The sequence below is a fragment of the Thunnus albacares genome, chromosome 16 (assembly GCF_914725855.1).
Source record: "Thunnus albacares chromosome 16, fThuAlb1.1, whole genome shotgun sequence".
NCBI classification, from domain to species: Eukaryota; Metazoa; Chordata; class Actinopteri; order Scombriformes; family Scombridae; genus Thunnus; species Thunnus albacares.
The window spans coordinates 13824206-13844725 of record NC_058121.1 but is presented as its reverse complement, the minus strand read 5'-3'; the positions used below and the strand labels follow the sequence as shown (position 1 = coordinate 13844725).

The following is a 20520-nucleotide window of genomic DNA, read 5'->3' as shown; positions in this document are numbered from 1 at the left end:
TTCATTTGAAGCATACTGACACCTTGAGAGATGGATTAAAGAAAGAATGGTGAAAATTGGTGCAGCCAAGGCTGAGACATCCTGACTTTTTGTCATTAGCATAAGTCAAGTTGCAAAACCCTAAATCCTACACTTCCCATAGTGCAACCTGATAATATCTTCAAAATTTTGTAATCTTCAATAAAAGGCATAATGAGTCATTTTCTACTTTAGAAAGCTGCCCCCAAACTTGTCGTACAAAGGACATTAACTGTTTTCAGGCGGTGTAGTACTCTCCGTAACTAGTAAATTGAGAGAGAGAAATCAGTGGAGTGGCCCTTTAAATAAATTAAATAACTGGATTTAAACAGGGAGTACAGTGTGTTATGTGTGTTTTCAACACAGGAAGTGGATGCTTGTCATCTACTTGTGCCACTGGCAAAGCTATAATAGCACTGTGACTTTCAGGCACGAGTGATATGATACACATCCATTTCAAAAGGAAGAGTTCATGATGATACTGATGATAGACAAGTGTGCAGGTGTCAGAGAGAGAGAGCGTCTCCTTGAGCATTGTGTGTTTGTGTGTCTGTTCCCTGAGCCAACAAACTACACCAAGGTAAACTCGGGAGCACCTGCCCCTATTGTCACACGCTCATCCACCCACACTCACACACCTTTCCCCTAAGCACACAACACCCAATACTGAGTAAAGATGAAGAAAAGGCCAAGCCCTGCATGAGGCAAAGGCTGCCTATTCAAATAAAGATGTAAACCCTGTAAAGTCTTTTCTCTTACTAAGCCTTGATATGTTCCTCAAAGCTACTGAGGCCCATTGTGTGTCTCTACCTTTGTTGTGTTGTGTTTAAGCAGGCTGATGATTATAATGATGATGATGATGATGGTAATGATGATGGCTATGGCAATGGCTTAAGGAGAAGCAGCTGCCGAGGGGTTGAGAGAGGCGCAGACAATCGGCATGTTTACTCAAGAAAAGGTACACTTTGGATGTTCAAAGTGACGGCTGCTGAATGGTGACTGACATGTGAGTGTGTGTGAAAGTGTGTGTATGCAGTGTGTGAGAGTGCCTTCAGGTCGATCTAACACAGTCTGCAATTAGTGCTTCAAGTTCTCGCTTGATTTGACTTCACCTCTCTGTTTCTCATCTAATTTGAAGGTTTATATGCATATTACATGACTACAATAATGCTCTGTGACATTAAATTAAGTGAGTAAACAAGATGAGGAGGGGAAATATTTCAGTACATATCCATACTCCAAGAGGGATAGTAGAAATAAAAAATGCACCTTCTCAATCACCTGACCAACTGCTGTGCATGTATGTCATGTCAGTCAGTTTTGGAAAGTTATACAAATTGTCAGACACAAGCACTTCAGTTGGAGCATACTGGTGCCTTAAGGAACTAGATGATGAATTAAGTTGTTCGCTACTGAAACCACATGTCAGAAGGTTTTACTAACATACATGTTAATATGTGACACACGTTGTCGTCTAAAACCATATATCTTTATAATACCTTTTTGTTTGACTTACATAACACTGCAAAATGCCATCTAGACAGTTGCATTTAAAAAAAAAAAAAGTACTGTGCAGAACATACATAATCCGGTCTATGAAAGCTAGTTGACTAGTCTAAACTCTTTTATGACCTATATACTGTATATATATAACCTTCTGTCTTTCAGTAGTTGTGAAATTACTACTGAATGCAGAGAAACATGACATCCATGAGTTTGTACCATGATCTGATATTTATTCACAAGGAAATAAATATTAGTTTTTAGGGTTGTTTTTTGTGGTTTTTTTTTAATCTTACTGCATGCTGCATAAGACACTTATCAACCTGGTGTGTCTTCATCATTTGTGATGGCATGATGACCTGCCATCTTCCAGCCTGTTTCCAGGATGTGCTGTCTCCTCGCCATGGCGACAGTGATATTTTCGCCCTACTTAAGCTCCAGATGCTGAGAGGCTCCTTGCACTGGCACTGCTGCAAGAGGACCAAAGAGGTTAATGCACCCAGGGATGGAGAAGCAACCAGCTGTTGGCCTTCTAATGTTTAAAACCTCCTCCCCTCCATCTATCCTATTCTTTCTCCCTCCCTCCACCCCTAAAAGGAAGAAAGCCCAGGCAATAAAAGGCGCTCAAATGGTGAAACATCTGCTGGGAACATTTCATTGCGGCCAAGAGCGTCTTAACTCCTCCTGAGCAACAATATGAGGCCATTTTCCGGGCAGGGGTGACTTAGAAAGAGATAAGAGGAGATAATGGCTGGGTGCAGGACTTGGGGGCTGCAAATGCACAATCATGAGGTCTGCACAGAGATGGGGGTAGGAAGGGAGGGACATGGGGGAGAGAAGGAGGGAGGAGGAGTGTCTAGGAGGCCAAAGGAAAGTGGTTTGGTAAACAATGCCTCTGCATTAGCATGATAATCTGAAACATGCCTTTATTTGGATAAAGATGTAGGTTATACTGGGGGAGGAGTGCATAATGTGCAAGTGTCTGTGTGATTTTGTGTGCAGGAGAAGCTCTGCTTCTGTGTGTGCATCTGAATGTGTGTGTGTGTGTGTGTATGGCTCAGACATCAGAAATGTATAATGATGTACAAAGGAGCCCTTGGACATGTATGCATAGACACGTAGTCACAACATAGCAAGTTTGTACACTAAGCAGCTTACACCAGGCTATTACAGCCTTTCTGCATTACTCAATGTTTTACCACTCAACATCTATGAAACAGTGTCAATGTAATGTTTAAAAGAAGAGATAAAAAAAATCTTCTTACAAATGAAAAGTTGGATTCAGAAACAATAAAACACACCTTGGTCAATTCAATATACTCAGGACTTTTGTTGTTACAGTCTTAGTGCAGTATGACAATTAGTTTGACCTAATGGCTGTAGTGGATAATGTTAGCTGAATGTAAGACAACTTAAGAACTTTATGGCTCTATGTCACAGATAAACATTAAATGGCTTTATCACAAATATGAAACAAGAAGTAGGCCTTAAACACACTGTACCTCAACAGACAGACATATTTCTTTTTTGTGGTCCCGCTCTACTTGCTCTCAGCCAAGTCACCCATTGATTTATGTCTATAAAGCAGCTGAAGGGAAATTCAATGTGCTGCCATCCTGTAAATACACAGTTGCCACTGTTCAGCAAATGTCGCACAGTCTTGCTTTGATAAGTTTATAACCTACTGTTGATTAAAGATATACTACGCGTGCTGCCATACGACATGATGAAAATGCATTTCAACGTGGGATTATAATAGCACAAAATCCCCCAATCTATGTCCCACAGGCAGCAGTTTGAGAAATGTAGATAATCTGCCTGTGATTACAGCCAATAGAATACCCTGTTTGTTCATTCACATTTTTCCCTGCTGCTAACGCTACATGTATACTACAGATTTTTTTTCTTCTGATATCCCGCTATTTATTGGATATGGTGTTCAGACATTTACTTAATCACTATTTAATTATTCCATTAAATACTCACTCTGTCCAACTTATCTGCTTCTCTCAAAAGGACACTAATTTACATTTCTTAACTTCTAGATTCCACAGATTTAAATCTGATCAAGTTCAGAAGTTGTGTTGGCAGTGAATCAAGTGCAGCCAGTCGTCAGTCTATTTTCCTTCGCTGCAGTTATAATTGCAGCACTACTTACATCTTTTGTGAGAGGGTAATATCGTGTCCTCTGTTTGTAATGGCAGCATTAGTAAATGTAATGGCTCTTGTAAACTGTGGTAAAAAATAAAGCTTAAACCATTTAGGCAAAGTCTCCACCAGCTCATTGAAACAACTCATCAGCTGTGTTCTACATGTAGCAGAGACATGCGGCTGTGTGACTGTTTGTGTGCATCTGGCAATAACATCTATACTGAAAAACACAGTGCAGATGTCGCTTTTTAAAGGGAAACTTAACATTTAACAAGACACAACATTGCGCTACTGCATGAATGAAATATCCTTTCATTTATTGCAACTGCAGGTTATGATTAGAAAAAGTTACTGCATTTCAATTAATTCAGTTACATTGTTGTGTTTTAAAAATTAATTAAATGCAGTTACTATCTTGAGGAAAAACAGCTGGTGGACGTTGTACACAAAGAGAAAGTAATGAAGTGGGTGGTACTGTCCGTAATACAGTAAGGCTTCAAGAAGACACACACATACACACACACACACACACGCATGCACTGCTGTTGCATATCCTCATCACATGCTCTTGTCATGTAGTCGGAAAGTGAGAAGTAGCAACAGCTGGGTTTACCACCGCGTCTGGACAGTCAAGATGGACCTGGAAGTGTGTGTGTGTGTGTGTGTGTGTGTGTGTGTCCTTGTGTTGCTCTTCACTACAATAATTATAATGAAATCTTTTCCATCTACTTTCACGCCTACATGGTGGTCGTGTGAGCATGTGTACATACACACCCAGTCTAGTTTGATGTATTCGTATGGTATATGAGTGGTATGATTGACATTAAAAATTGTGTGTGTGTGTGTGTGTGTGTGTCAGTCCAGGCGCCACTAGCCCTGATAAAAGCCCTTTGACACTCAGCTGTTTAACAGCTCAAACTGTCTTTGCTCAGTGGATTAATCACACACACACACACACACACACACACACTCACACACACATACACACACGCATACACGGCTACAATGACCTCCACGACACCTCCGATACACCCCTCCCGAATTTAACAAGGAATAACTTGTGAGTATGTGCATGTGTTAATGTGTGTGTGCATGCAAATTGAAGCATTTACACACATATCCAGTGGCCTGCTGAGGGCGTCCTACTCCATTCGGCCCCTCTCCTCTGCATTTTAACACTGTGGTGACAGGTGCTGGTCCAAGAGACAAAAGAGCTCCTCCATAGCTGGCAGCCAGCACACAAGAGAGAGAGAGAAAGAAGAGGCATTTGTTATTGTGTGTGTGAGAGGAGCAAAAAAGAGACTTTGAAAATCTATTCTTTTTCCCAAGTTTTGCCCAAATTCAAAGGTGATAATAAGAGGTTTGAAAAAAAAGCAAGAAAGGAGTTTGAGAAACAGCAGAGGTGAGAAATGGAGACAGACTAAGTGAAGTTGAGTGTCACTGAGGAAGGGAGAGGTACATTTTTAAAAAAAAAGAGCTTGAAAGATGTGGAGCTACACCCTGCTCACAGCTCTTTCAGCTCAAAAGGGGACTAAAAAGAGTGTTGAAAGTTTTTCGGCAAGTCTTTGATTGCCCCCGGTTTGCAATGTGACTCCTCACAAGCACAAAGATGAGATGAGCACTTCTGTTTTTTGCACCAGCCACACAATACAAACCCCGGCTGCCAAATTGGATTCTATGGCCCCAATTCAACATGTTTGGTGGTTTCTGACGGTGTATTTTTAGTAAGAGTGTAATATGTTTCCTGGGTGAGAGCATGTACAAATAAAGCTCATCTCTGGCCTGCGCACACCTCCATATAAATGCCGCCCTCAAAATTCTTAGAAAGCGTTGCTCATGTACTGTGTGCGCTCTGTGTGTGTTTGTGTGCGCGTGTGCCAGATTTTGATTCCCACAGGGGTTAGTAAGCTGTTTAACATATTCCAAGGTTGATACATGTGTATGAAAAAAATAATGCTTTTCACGGTATTCAGTATTTTTATGTGTGATTTATAACTCCTTGAGAGATTGAATGGCTTTTGGCTTCTGACACTTGCCTCCTCTTATTATTTATTCTCCACCAGCTGTTGAGTTTTATTTCTGTCCAAAGCCAAATGCCAAAGTTAGCTTTAAAAATACAAATCAAAAGATACAATATGTTGTTAGTTACTAATTTACTGGCGCTATTCATCATGTTATTCAATCAGGAATGCAAACATAAGTGGTTGCTGGTTTTAGTCTCAGAAACATGTAATAAAGGTGCTGTGGAGATGGAAGCAGTCTTAAGGGGTCAGTGTGCTTCAAGTGAAGTGATTGTTGTATTGTCAGATAATGTCTGAAACCCCCCTCCCACCAAACTTTCCAACATCATTTCTGTAACTTTCCAAATCTGACAATCAGACAGGAATGCCCACTCCACCTCATCATGTGGTCTGAGGTGAGAAAGGATTTTAACTTTTCTCTCTTTTCTTTTTCTGTTCTTCACACAACATCCGTCGTCATCTTTTGTGTCATTGCGTCGTCAGAGAGTTCAACACCATGCATTCCTTTGAAAAGAGAAAGTCCCAAAGTGTTTGCTGTTATCCCCATTTGTAAGATTCATCGTGTTTCATTCCTCTCTATGAAGGAAGGCTTTTCCCCCCAACCTAAAGTATGGCCATTTGGAATAACTATAACATTTATAGGTTGGACAATACTTCATATGAAATACTTCATTTCAAGCATACTGTGGCTTTTATGGGAGTTTAACTGTCATTGGGTGGAGCTACAGAAAACACCACAGTTTGTCTGGTATCAGGTAAATGTGAATGGGAGGGAACTCAAAGAAAACGTGTATCAAAGGCAGTTTTTACTTTTTTCATTTATACAGAACCGCGGTGGGACTTTGGAAAGTCAGCAGGTAAGATTACAAACAAATTAGGGTAAGGATTAGGGTTAAAATAAAATAACCTATGATTTTAGTTACATTTTTTTCCTACAGATCCCAAAAACATTTATAAATCATTAATTTATTACTGGAGACTTTATACTAATGTTGTGGTATAAGTTAATTGGAATTAATTAATTGGAAGTGAGCCAACTGCACTTTATTTTCCCTATAATTAGTACAAAATTACTTTGTTCTTTTTACATATATATATTTGGGGGCATTTTATGCCTTTTTATTATAGTGACAGTGAAGAGATGACAGGAAATGAAGGGGGGGAGAAATGAGGGCAACATGCAACAAAGGTCTGCTGCTAGATTTTTAACCGCATTTACAATCATGTGGCATGCATCTTAACCAGTAGGTGATCAGGGCGCACCATTTACTTTGTTCTTTACAGAAACTTGGAAATTATTAGGAGGTTATTCTGAAATTACAGACAACAAAATATGTAAAATATGCCTTTACCCACCTGCATCACACATTATGTGTAATGATCATATGGGAGTGTAAGTGACTTCTAATAATTTATTGTGTATACTTTATCATAATCCAGTCATAGTAGTTCTTATATGTGTTTGGTAGCATACATCGTTTATTGTATGTATTGGCTCGTGTTGTGTTAGTGGAGCGAGTTTGTGTGTGTATGGTTGGGGAGGGTACCAAAGTGTGTGTACTTGGCATGTCACTGAGGCCAGGTGCAGGGCTGGGCTGTAATCACGAGTATGGGTTCTGCTCAGGATAAACAGGGTCTCTTTCTCATCTCTCCAGGGGCCACCGTTTCCTGGTACTCTTTGTAATGGGAGGAACACGACATCACAACAGCAGAGAAGATCAAACAGTGGTCATTTGCTGAGTCAGGGTTAAGAAAAATCACCAGTCGACTCAAAAACATGCGTGACTGAATGAGGTAAATCAACAGCACTGCGTGACGGAGATATCAACGTATCAGAAGGAAGCAAATCACACACACAGCAGGTGTCTTATGAAGTCATGCTCTATTTGGCACAACTTTTTTATATCTTGGCCGTGTAACATTTAAGCATTTGCATTTTTTTTTTTTGTTCAAATCTGGTGTCAGAAATATTTCCCTTCACTTTTTATTCCCACAGTACAGCGATACTTGTTTTGGAGTTTGTTCCTTTTGCAGCTATAGGACTGAAAAAACATTTGAATATTATCTGTTTCAGCGTGCCTGACCTTCCAATCCTTCATCTAACCCCAGAACACAAAAGTCTTTTTTTCTCTTCAGAATTCCCCCTTCAGCCTGTGATAACCTGCCGTCCATCCCCAACCCCCCCCCCTCCTCCCTCTGCCTTGTGGGGCAGGAAGCGGAGCAACTCAGACGTACTGTACGGTCCCTCGCGTCTGGGCCGGAACCAGGATGTGTTGCTAGGCGCAGGGATGATTGTGTCAGCACTTGCTGGCCGCTTCGTTTCCTTACAGGTGATCTCCTGAATGGACAATGACAGATATACGTTTCCTGCTATTTTTCACTTCTGCAGGAGGGGATCAGAAAAACACGGGACTCGGTGACCACAGGGCCACCTCCGCAAATCAAGCAGGCTCCCAAAGTTAGCAGAGCTTCAGACCCAGTGAGACAAAGACACATTCAGCCGGTCAGCCACGAGACCTTGTGGTGACCCCATGACCTCAAGCTGGAGGTGGGTGTTGTGTTCAGTCAGTGATGGTTACAATTCCGGGAGGTGGAGGAGGAGGAGGGGGGGGGGGTGGATGATGAGGAAATATTGAGGAAGCCACTCTTGATTTCTGACGCGTTTGATGAACTCTGATGTGTAGAAGGTCGAGGAGGATGAGAGGGTGACGGTGTGGCGGCATGGGGGAGAGGTGGGGGTAAGCGGGCGATGGCGTGTGGCAGGATAGCTGAGGTCGTTCTTTTGATTTATGATTTTTCAACTTTTTCTAACTGTGGAGACGGCAGAGTGTATGCACGGCAGGGGAGGGGAAGGGAAGGGGGAGAGGGGATGGGAAGTGAAGGAGGGATGCGGCGGGACGTTGAAGTGAAGAGGTGGTCACGCTCTTTTGATTTATGACTGGGGTGATTAATGCCTAAGGATATTACCCCTTGGAAAATTGCTGGCCCCTTGACTGAAGTTGTGTTTTGCTACATGTCTGACAGGCAGGAGTGATTTGGCCTCCTTTTGTTTTGTGACGCCAACATGAAGAGGGGTCATCTCTTGTTCACTGAGTCGGAAAATATCTTTTGGATCAATTTTTAATGAGTGTATACCATAAAGAGTTGCTTAAACCGATACATTTCATTAAAGAGAAATACTCTTACTATGTCACTATAAAGAAAATAGTCATCTTGTTTTTATGAGAACAGCAGTAAAGTTGCTGTAAACCTGTTTCAGACAAACTCTAAAAATGTTTGAATGCTGAAAGTCTGTTCCTTAAGATTAGCACAAGTCATTGAAATTACATTAAACGCACACAGCTAAATATAAACTGTTTTCTATATATAAACGGTTTCCTCTCATTCACACTGCAGCTCTCTTGGCTAGACAGTCAGTCGGCAGTCTGTAAATAAAAACAATGCAACTGATCTTATGATTTCTTGTCTTATTATGATAGCTATGGTGGCACAGCTTAAGTAAAGTTGTGTTTTTAGACTCTATTTGAATACCTCAGATTTATTCTTGTCCCTCTTTGACACTTAATTCAGGACAAGTGTATTCTTCAGACAGAGATTCTCATAAATGACATCTAGGTATGTGCTTGTTTTGGGGGTATCTACCCCCATGCAGAGCAACACACAAACATACAGATACATGAGGAGGTGACAGGAAACACTAAGGTCAGCCATGGTCTGGGACCTCAGCACAGCCATCTTGTTTTCAAAAGACATAAATCACATGAAACCCACCGGTTCCTCTCCTCTTCAAAGGCCTTTGTTTTACAACCTCGGTACAGAGGTTATCAGCAGGGCAGCGGCAATAGTGTGTATAATAGACCTACTTACACTGCCTGATAAGATGCATTGAGAGTCAGTGGCTCTCACTTTAGGCTGTCAGTAAAACGAGGGAATCAGAGTGTTTTTTCAGGCTTTCAATTATATCATATCAGTGTGACAGTGTCACCATTTTTCAACGCAAACTTTTCTGCCAATATAAACTGTAGAAGAATTGTTTGGGTTCCTGTCTGTGGGTTTCTACGACTGACCCTGTCTGGGTGATTAAACGGCTCTGTGCTGCAGGTTTCAGCGCCATCATCCCCGGCTGGATCAGAAGGTTATACACACAGTAGTGTACAGTAGATATTGATGTCGTCAATAAAAGTGTCTTGGAGTTATGTCAGCCGACTAGACGCTCCAAGGTTAAGCGGTGTTAAGCATACCTTCTCCTCATCGTTAGACACTGTTTGTCTCAGTGTCAATCACACCATATGTCAGCCTCTTTTATGTTTGCTTGTTCACTCGCAATGACAACTTTTCTTGCTCCCACTGCTGTGCCCCCACCCTTCTACTATAATCGTAGGTCACCCTCACGGTTCTGCGTGTGTTGAACCAAGGAGTGCTGGTGGGGAGGAGGGGTTGGGTTGGGGGCATCGGCTATCGCTAATCACTAACAGTATGGCTAACGGTAGCGCTGTGGAAGCAGTAGCCTAGCAGCCGTGTGATCTCCAGCTAACCTTGCCCACGGGCCTCTTTTGTCTGCACGCCGCACACGGCTGGCTCCATCCTCTCTCTGTTATTGAGCGGGTTGAGGAGGGGGGGTTAAATCAATGGCGAATCGCTGGCACTGTTCTCAGGACAGTGACCGAAGCCCAGTCTGTTGGCCCCCTTTGCCTCCCTTCCACTGAACTCCCCCCTTTCTCCTGCCTCCCTCAACCGGTCCTCCACCCCTCAGTCACCACCACCCCCAACCCCTCCTGTCTGATTGACACTTGAAAGGTGGCCGAGGACGGGGCCGGAGGCGATGTTCCACGCTCTGGAACCCTCCGTGCAGGGGAACAGCTGGTGACATCTGCAGAGAGGCCCACAAAAGGCAGTTGAAAGCGTGCAATCGCGCCCCCTCCTTCTCTTCTTCCCCTGTCTCCCTCACTCTCTCCTTCTCTGTCTCTCACCCTCTGTCTCTCTAACCCTGCTCTCCCTCCTCGTTCTTTCTCTTTCATTTTCTGTGCTCGTCTCCCCCGATCTCTCTCTGCCTCAGATGTCCCCTCTATCTCCTAAGAGCCGGCCCTTTTGTCTAAAGCAGTGATACAGGCACCCAAGCGCCTTTGAAACGCATGCTTTAAACTTGAAGAGCTTACGCCAGAGCATGTGTGTCTGAGCGAAAAGAAAGAGGGGGGACAGAGAGAAAAAGGGAAAAAAGGGGGGGATGGAAAGTGAATGCCTGTATGTTGTACAACAGCAAAACAGAAACACTTTTCTCTCTTTAAAATAAACTCCCTCTAGTCATTTCATTTATTTATCTGTCTGCTTCTTCACTGAGAATCACCCAGTGTCTCTGTGTTTGATCTTCTTACATGGAAAACTATCGGCTGTATTGATATCCACGTGCACACGCCCAGTTAAAAGCTGCCTTTTAAGAGGCCCCATTGTCCCTGTTCAATGGCATTACCCCGGCTCAGCTCACAGTGAGTGCTTGGGAAGCGGAAGGGGGTATCGACTCCCGTTAAAAGAATCCAAACGCGTTCACTGACGAGACACACATCGCCCACAGGAATGTCAAACTTCCGACCCGTTCCCTCTCTCCCCCTCTCTACCCCCTCTCCATCTTTCTCTCTCATCACTCCCTTTCTCTGTCCTAGAGTCAAAGGCTAACATTGTGCTATCTGTCCTCTAGAGAGTGTTTTTGAGATTTTCCTCTTAAATTAAGGTAATTATTTCACAATTTTTTGTATAAACTTTTTAGATTGAGTAAATTTCTGCATAGTAGCTTTGATATGCATGGAAACGTTATTGGTTTATTTGTACATTTTGATATCTTCAGTGAAATAAATTCTTTCAAAACTCATCTGTTGCGCTTTTCCACCTGGCCACACCTGTCATTTCTGGCCTCCTCCGCCCCCCTCCATCTCTGTTACATCCTCTCCTCCTCTAAGAATGTAAAGGTGAGGTCAAAAGGTCGACGTGCTCCAGGTGCCCTCCTGGCATCAATATTTCAGAGCTGTGTGAATCCCTCCTTTCAGGGAGCCGGTCTTGCTGACTGAAGGTATCTTCAGGACCCAGGGGCCGGCTGACGGATGAGCACAAAGCACCCGTCAAGCTCTGAGCAGTGCCGCAGCTCGCACTGTTTGCGTTATGTGTGTGTTTGTGTGCATGTGAGCATGTATTGTGTGTATGTATGTGTGTGTGTGTGTGTGTGTGTGTAAGCGGAAGGCTCGGGCAGCTCCCCTGCGGTCTCCTTTGTTGGGCTAACCTGCTGTTTGAATGGAGTGGGAGCTGTGAGTGACAGAGGAAAGTGTAGCTGGCGGTAAAGTGAGATATTGACCTCTCAATCGCCATGGAGGGTGAGCGGGGGGAGTAAAGCAGCCAACGCTTGTGTGTGAATGTACAGCGTGCACGTTTGAAAGGTGTGCAGAGCCTATGAATAAGATTGTCAGTCAAGGAAGAAAACCAAAATGTGTAGTTTTGTGTGAATAGGTGCTTGTGTTTGTACATAGTCTCGTCTCTGAGGTTTTGAAAGTAAACTGTTCCTGTCAGGTGAAGTGACAGTGCACCCAACCAAGGGCTCAGTGCAGCTAGCTGGCCTAGCTGCTCAGTAACATGAAACAAGATTCCCCCCAATGATAATATTCAGTTTCAGCTCTGCCAGCGTGTCCTGTCTGCCCCTGTCCAGAGCCCCTCCAAGACAAAGGGGGAAGGAGCCTGGCGGGGGAACAGTAGCTTCTTGTTATTATGACATGTGGTAACATGAACTCCTTGGAAGACTTCTCCTGTCATCCCGGCCTGAGGTCCTCTTTATTCCACAGGCAGGGGACGTGGAGGTCACGACCTCCTGGACAGATTATGTTGGAACATGCTGCGCTGTGTTGAAACTGACTTGAATAAGTTTATTGGCTAAGCCAGTGACGGCCCTTTGTGCGGACTCCCTTGGGAGGCTGAATACAGATTAGTCCATGGATTGACTATTCATATCAGATTGTACTCAGCTCAGAGTTTTATCTCACGTTATGCAACTCGCTGTCTTTACTTTAGCTTGAGGAATTCTTAAGCTAAAATCAAATGATGACAAGATTGCAAATCTCATTTCCTGTCATTTGTTTAATTCTGGTCTTTGTTACTCCAGTGAACATTTAATACGGCACACTTGTTTTCTGTTTTAAGTGAGATTTAAAGGAGCCTTTATTCACCAGGGTTGCTAAGTGCATGCAAGCTTTATCAGTAAGTCAAGCCTTATTATCACCTATTAAAGTGAAACAATATCTTGGGTAAATTTAGTAAGTCTAAGTCATAATTCATATTCATGAAAAGTGGACATCAAAGTGTCATTCTCTGTTAAGCCATTGTTTATTGTATTGTAGTAGCTATGATATCTTATTGATGACCTGAGACATCTTGTACAATTAACAGTTGATCGTTGGCACCTGTTGGAAACTCAATAAAAATCTCTCAAACACTCACATCCTCACATTCTGCAGCAGTGTTTTCATCTACAGCTGTCTTTTTCCCCTTCACACATATTTGTGTTTAATATTAAAAAAAGTAAACCTAAAGTGAAGTTGACTTTGGTGAAAGCTTACAAAACAAGCATTTATTTAGATATGTAATAAATTCATAATAATGCCTTTTGATTGCTTCTGAAGTCCTTGAAAACATGTCATGAAACATGTGACAACACCCTCCTACAGGTCAGTCTGTTGGACAAAAAGTGTCAGTGACACTTGGCCTCTGACAGAACCCTGCTATTTTTAAAGTCTTGTTTGTTGCACTATTAATATTCTCACTCCGTAGTCCGTGGCAGGGTTCAAAGGCGCACGCCACGGAGTAGGAGATGACAAGACTGCTGTGGCACTGAGTGAGCCAAAAAAGTGACAGCAACGTGGCCGCTCTCTCTTGTTAACGAAATAAATAAATGTGCTCTGAAAAGCCAATAAGCGGCGGGCGGGAAGCGGAGCCAAGGATCGCTGCGTCAAAAACAACCGCTTCAGCCATTAATCTCTCTAACTCTCTTAGCCCCCCTTCTCACTTTTTCTCTCTCTCCCTCTCTCTCCTCTGAGAGAATTACTGCCATAGATGTATAATTCACGGTGGTTTGGCTTTAGAAGGCAGCGGTTCTGTTGGAAAACACGGTGACAGCCAAGTTAGCGCACCCTCTCATTCAACTCAGCCACCTGTTCACTGGGGAGGGGGCAAAGAGGGACGCTTGTTTTATATTTCATCTTTCCTCCTAGTCTAATGACTTTGTTGCGCAGTCGGGGCTGGAAATCGTCTCATGTATTAAAGATGACAACTTATAGGAATCCTAAAACCCTGACATGATTGAGCACCTAGGCAGACAGTTTTGGTTGTAGTTTAGATTGCTTGTGTCAAGTTGAACTTGTCATCTTTCTATTCCCATGACCAACTCATCATTTCAAGTCCAATCAGTGTCATCAAGTTTAAAAGAATGGCAAAACTTTGTGCCTTTATGTGTATTAAACTCTAATGAACATTTTGGCAGCCTTCCCAGTCTCCCTCCTAATAGTTGCATTCATTCAGACAATATTATTTCCTCCTCAATCAAGAGAGCTTGAAGACGTTTTATACTGTGTGTTTGTTTGCGGATGTATGCGTATACCTGCATCAGTGTGGGGTGTACACGTGCATGCCCGTGTCAGTGGCATTTATTAGCGTGGCTTGATTTTTGGAAGTGAGGAGGAATAACAAGTTAGGGCTTTGGCAGCCGCACGCTCTCGCCCATCTGCACGGCCCCTGCATCAGTCTCAGGGTTTCCTCGCCGATGATGAGGGCTGTCAGGGGCTTTTTAACCTCCTAACTGCTGCTCCCCACCGGCCCTAATCACACATTAATGACATCAGGAGGACCCCGGGGCTGGCCGCGTTGCTGCCTGCGCAGACAGAGTACTGATGAAGAGGGCAATTACCGAGCAGCAAATAGCATAACCTCCACTGATCTGTACAGGGGTTATGGGCTATTAGCAAGCAGGTTACGCTCACAAGATACAGCAGAGGCTTAAGGAAGGATCTGGTGATGAGAGTAATTGGGGAGGTGTGTGTGTGTGTGCATGTGTGTTGCTGAGGAGGGGGTCCATGTATTAGTAGTGGAGAGGTTTTATTATTCTTATTTAAAAGCAGTTTTTAGTGATTTTGTCCATCTTTTTTCATCTCTTACTAGATCTGTGGCCAAAGTTTCACCATTAACTCACAAGCCTGTGATTATAGATTACTATGCACAAGAAGTCTATCTGTGAAGCACCTCTGAGTGGGAAAACTATTCATATTTCATCAAAATGTCTTTGATTTCTCCCAGACACACACACACACACACACCCACACTTGCCCCTTCACACACTTCACGCTGCGCTCTCAGTCGTGTCCGTTTCCTCGCTTGGAGATGAGTGAGAGTGTTTGTATGAAATATTAACAGGCCATTTGCTCCTCTGCTCCTCTGTTTGAGAGCTGGATGTTGGCCCTGTGTCTCTGGTCCCTCTTTGAGGCCATCTGGTGGGTACGGGCACCAGGGAGGTTTCCGGGAGGGGGCCCTGTCACCCAGGCAAACCAGCCCAGAAAGCAGCACCGCCCTGGGGATCGATACACCCGACCTGCTGGGTGCAGAGCATCAAAGCTCTCCAACCTGCCAGATCACTGTACATGCTACAAGGGCCACTGATATGTAAACGTTGCTGCTTACCATCAGACCCTTGGGGAGCCGCCTCGGTCTTTGAGCCGCTTCTGAGAGGCTGTTTTTAGTGCAGTTTATGTGCTATTTATGTTAGCCTTTGTAGAACGGCATTTCTAGTCACAGAGCCCTTGACAAAATGCCCACAATCCCTTTGGAGAGGTTTTCCTTTTCCTTTTAAGCATGCTTCTCTTGTTTGAAAAAAACACTTAGAAGATCTTTTTATTCTCTCCCAAATAATAAATAAACTTTAAATTAAGAAATCATTTCAGAATGAAATTGTGACAAGCCCGAAGACGTTGCTGATTAAACACAACTGACCAATCATAATCCACACTCTGACACCACCAGCTTTCCTCTAATAACTGGCATTAAACTGACAACTAATCACAAAGGCGTGTCTCTCTGAAACAATAATAATTGCCACTGTGTTTTCTTTCCATATAGTAATTGTAGCATTTCATAGAGACCTTTTCCTTTCATGACACCAATCAAATACGCCTTGGAATAACTATATACAATCTGTGTGTGTGTGTGTGTGTGTGTTTGTTGACATTTGATGTCCTTGTTTTGGGTAATGGATTTGTCCCTGGCAGAGAGAGGGGCTGGGCCAGAGGCGGTCTTATGAGGCCCCTGGGTTAAGGAGGCTGCATTAGCCCACTGCTAACTGATTACTGATCAGACAGCTGGTGCACACACACGTGCACAGACATGCCTACATACGTACATATGTGCAAACACACGGACATACATGCACATGCACTCACAACTGTGCTATTACCGTAATTAAATGCAGCTGAAATTAAAAACGCACTGATGTAAATGGTCAGAAACAAACAATGAAAAGTAGTTGTACGAGGCTTTAAGAAGCTCTGGTGTTATTTCTTTACATAATAATGCTGGTAGAATAGATTTTTCTGGTGTCTGTAGTAATCTTTTGCTTATTTTAACAGGCAATAAATGCATTGCATGACCTAAATGAGCCCTATACGAAAAGCCCTGCGGGAGAATATGACATAGAGAAAAAGATTAGATCTGTAATATAAAGAGGTGGATTAGCATTAGCGCAGTGGTTTTATCAGAAAGGCTGAATCACACTCATCTGCATTCCAGACCAGCACTGGCCATCTCTCAGGCACAAGAGTCACAAACACACACACACACACACACACATACACACCACCAGAACTTGTTTTATCCATGTAGCATGCACACACATACTCTCTCTCTGTGTCTCTCTCTCACTCACACACACACACACACACCACGTCTTGGCCCTGCTCTGTCTGGTCGGTGTGTGCCAGGATACCGGTGCCATGAGTTTCCATGTGTGACGCTGGCAGCACCTGGGGCCTCACAATAAAAATACAGCCATCATCAGAGGTCTTATTCACAGACCAGCACACCGTTACCTCTCAAACACACGAGTGCTCAGTATGATCCGCTGGCCTGAATTCAAACAGCATTTGATCTGTGTTTTACTGATAGTAAAAGAAGACTTGATGATCTTATACGTCAAGATATATAAATCCTAAAAATCTTGATGTGATTATATGTAATATTCTGGGCACCTGTCACCAAATCTAGAGTCATACAGTCTGTGTTTTAGCTTTGGGGCCAAGGATCTGAAAAAAGTCTTTATCCATGAAGACGGCATCCTATTACCGCCTACTGTGAACTACATTAAAGAGTCTGCATAGCCAAAGCACTAAAGCCACAAATGGCTCGTGGATGTGTGACACAACAGAGAAGAATAGATTTGATAGTGTGTTAATGGACGATTTTAGTGTCGGATTACACCCCATGGGAGCAGCTATACTGTAAAGTGTATGCTCACAATAAGGCTCAAAGACTCTCCCTCCCTCACACGCACATGCATGCACACACACACAGAATTTCTTTGTTGCAAAAGAAACTGAATATAATTCATAAAATTCGGATGAGGTTGAATTTCTAAAGAGATTTAGATTTATGTGTGTGGAGGTTTGCTCAGCAGAAATAAAGGGATAAATAGCAAAACTGTGTGTCTGCATATGTGTGTGTGTGTGTGTGACAGAGAGAGAGAGACCTATGTAATGGTGAAATAAGGCAGATTGAGGTGTTAACATCATTATTGCACATTTCCTCCCATGAAATAAAGCATTGTTTCCTCTGTTTCCATCACAATGGGAATACCATAATCCCAGATTAAAAAGGATGGGTTAGCGGACACACATAGATTCACAATGAGCCTTTTGTATTTGTGTGTGTGCGTGTGTGTATATATATATGTATGTGTGTGTGTGTGTCAAAGCATTATTGTTTACTGTACAGCTTAAACACCTGCGGGAGGGGGAGAAATGTTCTCATGCATGCACTTTGCAATGTGCAGCCCTCTATTCAGCACCAACGGCATCCTCAGACGTGGACACATGGTCGCAAAACCGCAACAGAAGTGTCATATGGCATTTTAATAAAAATGATTTGTGACGCGAGAGAGCTGAAAGTTGTCCCATTTTCCTGTTGTGTTTCCTGTTTTGGACACTGTCAGTGAGTGATCTTCACATGACTTGGGCGTTCCTACCAGCATGGCGGAGGGATACAAAAATAAATGTCCAAAGACAGAGCAGATTTATTATTATATCCTCCCTGTGCACTCCATGTGATAGAGATTTTACCTAACCGGGTCCGTATGGGGTCTCCCTGGCCTTGTGCAGGGGCTAAGGCCCCCTCTAAAACTCTCATAGTTCTTGGTCAGTCATGCAAGAGAATCCGTGGGTCACAGAGCCGGCTGAAAAAAAGCAGCTCACAAGTTGCTCACTGTGACAGATGTCCTCTGGAAGATTTCTCCATCTTTCCCCCCACAGCGACCCACACACCCACCCACCCAGCCAGCCACCCTCTCCACCTCCGTCACCCATCCCCTCCCACCCAACTCTGTCAGTGCTTCTAAGCTGGGAGAGAGCAGCGAGAGGTGATCCCGGCCTGCTTAACCTACTTCCCAAGACCTTGCTCTTAAAATGGGTGTGTATGTGTGCATATGCGTGCGTGTTTATTTGTATTCATGCATCAGGATAAACTCTCAATACTCGTCTGAGCGCTTGTATTTGTGCCTGCAAATGCCACTCCTGCACTTTGACATCATGAGATCTTCCACTCTGGCAGTCATCTCAGTATAAAGTAACATGATGTCTAATGGAAATAACTTGCAGTGAGCTTATCTCACTGATCTCAGAGTTGTGAGTCATATTTTAAATTTGTGTTTTTGACAAGATTCGGCACTGCTCTATTTTGTTTGGATAAAAAGGGAAAAAAAGTCTTCTCTGTTTGATTTTGCTAATCGATTAATTGTTTAAGTTATTTATCAATATGAAATGTCAAACATTCCCTGGTTGCAGCTTCTCAGTTGTGAGGATTTGGGGTTTGAACTCTTGATTGGACAAAACAAGCAATTTGAAAAGGTTATTTTCAGCTTTAGGGAATTGTGATGGTCTTTTTTTCTTTTTTACTATTTTCTGATATTTCATAGGCCAAATGGTTAATTAATTAACTGAGAAAATAAACGATGATGAAAATAATCAGTTGCAGCCCTAATGCCACTTGTGTATTTATATTACTACAATAAAAAAAACTTATCATTTGTATTTTCTCACATTTGTTTTTCCAATTTTTGATTTTCTTTTCTTGTGAGATTCTGAATTGTTTAGATTTCCTCTGACAAACAATCAAATCTCTTCTTTCACTCTCTGTTTGCAGCTCAGGATACAAGTAGACATTCATTTTAAGTAGTCGTGAGCCAAAAAAGGTTGAGAAAATCACTGCTATTATTTGCAGTATTTCTTGCTATTTTAGAATTACTGTTGGATATATTGTTGGTTCTTCAATAGTTCAAGGAAATTAAAACTTTCAAACTCCGATTTTGGTTTTGTTAGTTGTTTTTTTTGTTAATGGCTTAAATTTGTAGAGCCAAAGTCGCCCCCGTCTGCATTCAGACGCAGCATCCCCGTCACAAAGGTTGGATTAGGGACCTTGCAGTAACTAACTCTTCCATGTCATTTGCAGTGAGACAAAGATCAATCAGTCAGATGAAGGGAGGGAGTCTTTAGATAAAGAGAAATTAAACAGAGGGGAGGGAGCAGCGAAGGGCGGAGGGAGTCTCTTAAATAAAGAGAAATTAAACAGATGAAGAGGATGCTGTCTTTAAATACCGCTCAGCCACTGTACTGCCTCCCTCATCCTTTAATGTAATGAGAAGAGGCGGAATAAAAGGCTTGGCCCTAGGATGAAAAGGTGATGGCGTTTTTTATTCTTCCTTTTTTTTTCCCCCCTGAGCGGTGAAAGCCTTATCCTAATGTAGATTAGATGTTAAATCTGACACAGAAGGGTGAAGCTTTGGTTAGAGTATGTTCACCTCATTTCACTTGGCCTGGCTGAGAGTGAAAAGAGATTTGTATGATGTTCTGATAAAGACAGAAAGAAAAGGAGAGAAGAATCATATGACAGTACACTCAGATGAAGTCTTGTCCCTGCACGGGCTTCCAAAAAGTGTTGAGACTGGTTTGAAAGAAAAATTTGGGTATCACAAAGTCACAAAGACATAGTGTACATTTAACACACACGTACCTCGTTCTCCGTCACACACGTATCACAGTGTATCACAATGTCTGTTCATCTCTCCTGCACTGAATTTGAGGATAAATACCATTTGTTGGTCAAGCAGGTCATTAGTGAGTGACAGAGAAGAAAAAAATCTGTGTGTGTCTGTGTGTGTGTGTGTGTGTGTGTGTGTGTATTCTCTCTGTAATAATAATCCCTATGAAATCCAGATTTCTCAATCCGGCAGCTCAAGCTGACACTTTAAATAAAATCATTCTAATCCCACATGGTAAGAGAAATGAAAATGAGGAGATTAACAAGAGTGTGTGGGGGGTGGAGGGTGGAGGGTGGGGGGGAAACCCTCATCCCCCCGTCTCTCTCTTTCTCTCTCTCTCTCTCTCTTTCCTTCTCATCCTTGAACCCCTTTTGCCTCCTCCAATGAGACTGTCCTCTTTCCCATCATGAACGGGGTGAGAGACAGAGATATAGAGACTGTGACCGAGGAGCTTTTAGTCTCTAATTTTTTGAGGGGGAAGAATATTTAGACAGTGTGTACTGGAAT

General features: G+C 42.9%; 1 long non-coding RNA gene across 1 annotated transcript; it reads right to left on the bottom strand.

Annotated features, from left to right (window-relative positions):
• Positions 1-3968: 3968 nt before the first annotated feature.
• On the bottom strand, positions 3969-7784 carry LOC122965452. Its single transcript, XR_006398231.1, has 2 exons — positions 7241-7784; positions 3969-4897 (listed from the first exon to the last, which is right to left on the bottom strand). It is a non-coding gene; the product is annotated as an uncharacterized LOC122965452 (long non-coding RNA).
• Between the last annotated feature and the right edge of the window lie 12736 nt (positions 7785-20520).